General features: G+C 38.1%; 1 pseudogene; it reads left to right on the top strand.

Moving 5' to 3' along the window:
• Positions 1-388: 388 nt before the first annotated feature.
• On the top strand, positions 389-1,081 carry LOC145058981 (14 kDa proline-rich protein DC2.15 pseudogene; annotated as a pseudogene).
• Positions 1,082-5,560: the final 4,479 nt, after the last annotated feature.

Genomic DNA, 5,560 nt, shown 5'->3' with positions numbered 1-5,560 from the left:
AAAATATAATATTTGATGGATCAAATTCTAACATCCGTGTCCGACATCACGCCAAGCAAAGCTCTTACATAGTTACCTGTTATTACTGTGGGCTCTCGTTTATAAAATATTAGAAAACATTTAACCAAATTACTTCTTTTCGTCATGAAAATATTCATTATTCTCATTTGGGCCGAACACGGGAGCAAAGATTCTCTTTGAATTTGGTGCAGTATCTTGTCTTAAAGTACCATCCAATGAAACTAGTTCCTGCATTCCTTCACATGCATGTTAGGGATCTCTAATAATAGGATAAGCTTCTTCTACTCCATCCTTTAAAATGTGTATCATGTAGAGTCACGTTCCTATTAATAAAATACTCCATTTTTTATCTATATAAACCCTACAATCACATATGAAACCTCACCCTACATCCCTCCTTCCAACTAAATCAAATTCTGGCCGATAGTTGGAACCAATGGCTTTCAACAAATCTTCCACTCTCTTCCTAACTATTAACATCCTCTTCTTTGCAGCCACACAGGCTTGCTTCACTTGCCACACTCCATCTGTTCCATTGCCTGAAAAACCCATTGCTCCAAAGGGAAACTGCCCTAGGGATGCCCTGAAACTGGGTGTGTGTGCTAAGTTGCTTAATGATTCCATTGGGACTGTCATTGGTAACCCACCGGACCACCCTTGCTGCTCAGCCCTTGGTGGCCTTCTCGACCTTGAAGTCGCAGCCTGCCTTTGCACTGCTTTGAAAGCCAATGTTCTAGGGATCAACATTAATATCCCTATCTCACTTAGCTTGCTTGTTAACACTTGTGGCAAAGAGCTCCCAAAGGATTTCATTTGTGCCTAGAAATGTGGAAGAATTTGCCAAACACCTCCCTACATTCATTGTGTCTACGAGTTTCGTTTTACTTATTATGTTTGCTTTACAATGTGATTTCCATGTTCAGTAGCATTTCTTTCTCAGTTTAGGTGATTGTTGAGCATCAACTTGGTTCAGATGTTCACGTTGTTGTACTTTGATTTAGCAATGTATTGTACCCTTGCATTAGTTTGCAATCGATGTGATATAATTGATTGTTTCGAATTACTTGTTCACAGCAACTTGATTATGATGAATTAAACCCTATAAACACAAAATTTCCTTGAAGGAAAACTTTCAGCAGTCAAGACTTTTGGTCTGAGATGAACACCAGAGCCTGAGACCAGAACAAGAAATGGTCTCGCCGGCCACCGATAAGCAAATTGACTGCCTTCATGTCCGATATCCATTATATCGAGCTTTCCATAATTTTCAAGATACTCCCTTTTTTTGTTTTCTAGATATTATCTAATCACGTGAATATCAAGAATATTACTAACGTAAGAGGATTTCAAAATATCACATTTTACTTTGAAATTCTATTTTTTTGCCAAACGTACAAAAACATCAAACTTATATACTACTATGTTGTAATATTAGAAGGTATTCTTCAGTATTTGATGTTTCTCTTTAGTTACTTCATATACTTATATATGACCTCCCGGAAGTATATCAATGTGTTACCGCAACAAAAAGATCATATTCGATTATATCGTCTAGATCTTTCAACAATTAATTATTGGTACTATGTTAGGTGATTATTTGTAAACATGCCTTCATAAGTATCGGGTCATTGAAAAGCATGAAAGAAAAAAGTGCATCTTCGAAAACTTTGTGCTGAAATCGAAGCTTTAAACATGAAAAGATTGCCGGTTGTTCTACAAAGTTTAAATATCTTATGCGCGTTATGTTGAAGAACTTAAGCATCTTAATGTTCTTACCTTTTATTAATGAATTCCGTTAGGTTTTTTTTCTCTTTCAAAAAAAAAAAAAAAAAAAAAAAAAAAAACAATATCGATCTTTAGTGGCGACGCGCCAGTGAAGGTACAAATGTCGCCATTAAAGGTATTAGCGGAGACATGTGGCCGCTAAAGGGTGGTTGTTGTTGATTCGTTGCTAATGCTCCAATTGTTGTCGATATCTCCTTCCGTCGCCGCTAAAGGTATCTCCCCCCTAATGCTCTATATCACCACTAATGCTTCGTCGGCAGTAATGCTCAATGTCACGCCTAATGTTCATCATCGCCACTAGTTGTAGTTTTCTACCTTTTTAGATGTTGTTTAGTTCGCATAATGTTTTAGAAGAAACTCGAATTGGAATTGGAAAATGAATTTGCCAGGAATTTGAAGCCAATTCCATATCCTATTTGGTTGGTAGGAAATGGAATTTGAATTAATTACAGATTCTGTTTGATTCTCACGAAATGGAATTGGAATCATGTAAAATGATAGAATTATTCATTTTGTCCGTTTTGCTTAATTTTACATTATTTTCTAACTTATATGTAAAAATATATTATATAAATTATAAAAATAGTAAGATTTCGGCAGTGATGGCAGTAGTGGTGGTGGAAGTGGTGGTGGCAGTGGTAGTGGTGTTAAGTGTGACATCCCCAATTTCACGGTCAGAAAAGACCGATTTCGTTTATGTTTTTAATTATAGTAAAATCAGAGTAATCTTTCAAAAAAAATGTTGCTGAATTTGTTACCAAAACAAAATATGATAAAGATTTCTCAAAGCATTTCCTTACAGAAATGTATTTTTATTGTATTACAAAACTCGGGATGTCAACATCGATACAGATCAAAAGCATAAACCAAAAACATTATGGGCCACAAAACAAAATTGGCCTCAAAAACAACATAAGCCTTACAACATTCTATTTATTTTCTACTGGCCTAAAATCCATAATCTTTCATCAGATCATCCAACTATGCTCTTGCCACTACCTATAATACAAAAAATTGAGTGGGTCAGGTTGGGGAGTCTGGTGAGCATATAGGGTTTTCAACCCACAATAAATAAGTTTATTATTCTCAACAATCATTCAACCCGACTACCCGTTCTCGTTATCCTCAGTTTACATCCCTAAAGCATCTATTATAAGGGACATATCCTAAGGAATTTCATTGGGATTGACACTACTGCTAATGGGATTCCTCAGCCATATAGGTCCGTAAGGCAACCATGGAGGGATGGAGTACACCGTTGAACACATCGTTCACAAACACCTAAAGGTTGCGAGCCTGCAAGCATTCCACTGGACTTCCTAAAAAAGTCTGTGGTCGTCATCCATACTCTACTAGATGACTGGATCATCGTCAACCCCGAGACCTGTCATCATTTTATTTCATCACACACACCAACTATTTAATTTACCCATGTTTTACCCAACATATTTGTAGATATAAAATACATATATAGTTCAGATAAGAAAACGAAGTTTAAATCTTTCATACAACAAAGATCTTAAGTGTATTTGTGTTTTTGTGTGTGTGTGTGTGTATATATATATATATATATATATATATATATATATATATATATATATATATATATATATATATAGAAAGTTTAGATCTAAAGTGAGAAATTCTAGATCTGAAGGAAAAGGTTCAGATCTGGAAGAAAAAGTTTCGATCTGAAGGGAAAAGTTTAGATCTGAAGGAAAAAGGTCAGATATGAAAAGAAAGAGGTTTAGATCTTTCATCCAGTATAGATCTCAAGTAAATAGATAATATATATACACTTGATAAGGCAGTGATTCGGACAGCGCTTCGCTTCTCAAAATGATCTTCTTTGATTAAACCGGGAGGTTTGCTTGAAAAACCGGCTCTGCGGGGGCAAAGTTTCTAAAAAAAAAAATTTCTTTTTCTTGGAGCCTTCAGGCGCTCCAGGGGTTTCTTCTAGTGCTAGGAAGGTTTCCTAAGCTCCGGGGTCGTTTAGGGTGGCTAGAGAGAGAATAGAGAAAGAAAGAAAAGCTTAAAAGTGTGATTTTGGAGGCTGCCTTCACACCCCTTTTATAGGCACGAGGCCTCGCATACGTTGGGCGTAGCTTCGCTGTACGCGGGGCGTAAGGGGGGCACGCTTCGGATCCTCGGTGGCACATCATGGCATCTTGTGGACCGAGCAAGGCAAGACCGCGGAGTGTATGGACTTCGTACGTGAGGCATACTCAAACGCGAGGCGTCCTTCAGACTACGCGGGGTGTAGCCTCACACCCAGCTTGCAATTTACACCTTCAACTTCTAAAATTCATAACTTTCGCATACGAGCTCCGTTTTCGACGTTTTTTATATCTACACATAGGTAGAGACGTACTCCACAACTTTTGTTTAGACTCCGTCGGCTAATTTTGAATCTATTTTTAAAGTCATATTTTTAACAGGCCGGGACACAAAAAGTCCGTTAAAAATTCATAACTTCTTCATTCGACGTCTGTTTTCGTTTGTCTTTTTGTTGTTGAGCTACTATTAACGAGACCTTCGATTCTCATTTAGGTTGTGTCGGCCGATAACTGTTAGACGTACTATTCAAAGTCTGGGCTACATACTTCTAAACTGAAACTTAGAAAAATCATAACTTCCTTATAAAAAGTTAGATTTGGGCGTTCTTTTTATGCACGCTCTCGGTTTAGCGAACACTACGACTTTCGTTTAGATCGCTAAGGCTAAAAAGCACTTTATCGTAAATTCACTTTTCTATGTCGCGTAGTGTCGTGCCGATTCTGTCGCGAAACTTTGAAAGGTCATAACTTCTTCATTATAACTCGGATTTCGGCGTTCTTTATATCCCTGGAATCCTTGTCATGATCACTACAACTTTCTTCATAGATATCAGCCTTATCTAACATTTTATTTTTGACGCTTATTTTTATTATATCTGTACAAACAAGTATAGAATCACATAAATGCACATAATTCACATAATATTCAAGTATTTCATCTTTATTACTTTAAAATAGGTTACAACGGTTGACCTAGACTATTACGTCATCACATCAATGCTTAGCCTCGAAACACGGGCATTACATTAGGTGATTGTAATGGTGGCGGCGATGGTAGTAGTGATGGAGATGGTAGAAATGGTGGTGGCGGCAGCAGTGGTAGTGGTGGTGTGTGACGGTAGTGGTGGTGGCGGCGGTGGTAGAGGTGGTCGTGGTGGCGGTGATGGTAATGGTGGCAACGATGATGGTAGTGGTTGCGGCGACAGTGATAGTGTTGGCGACGGTGGTGGTGGTTATGGCGGCGATGGTGGTTGTGCGAGTAGTGGTTGTTGGTAGCGAGTGGTGGTATTGGCGATGATGGTTGTTGGTGGTGGAGGTGGCAGCGGTGGGGATGGTGACGACGGTAGTAGAGGTGGTGGTGGCAATGGTGGTAGGTGCAGGTGGCAGTGGTAGTTGGTGATTAGTAGCCTTAGTGATGAGTTTTGATTTTCTGATAAGTAAAGGGGATATTTTTGTAATCTGTCACTTTCCTTAATGAAAAGGAAAGTTTTACATCCAACTTTGGAAAAATCCACTTTCGTCCATATGGTAGAAATTTAATTCATTTAGAAATCCCCCCCCCCCCCTTTCTAAGTCCAACCAAACACATGAATTCGAGGGAATTAAAATCATTTTCCCTCGAATCTCATTCATTTCATGTCATCCAAATGTGCCCTTAGTCTTTTTATTATTTAACATTAAAAGTGCAGAAAAACAAT

The sequence above is a fragment of the Lactuca serriola genome, chromosome 6 (genome assembly GCF_051521515.1).
Source record: "Lactuca serriola cultivar US96UC23 chromosome 6, Lser_US96UC23_V15, whole genome shotgun sequence".
NCBI lineage: Eukaryota > Viridiplantae > Streptophyta > Magnoliopsida > Asterales > Asteraceae > Lactuca > Lactuca serriola.
The sequence above is the reverse complement of the archived record's forward strand: the minus strand, read 5'-3'. Positions and strand labels throughout refer to the sequence as shown.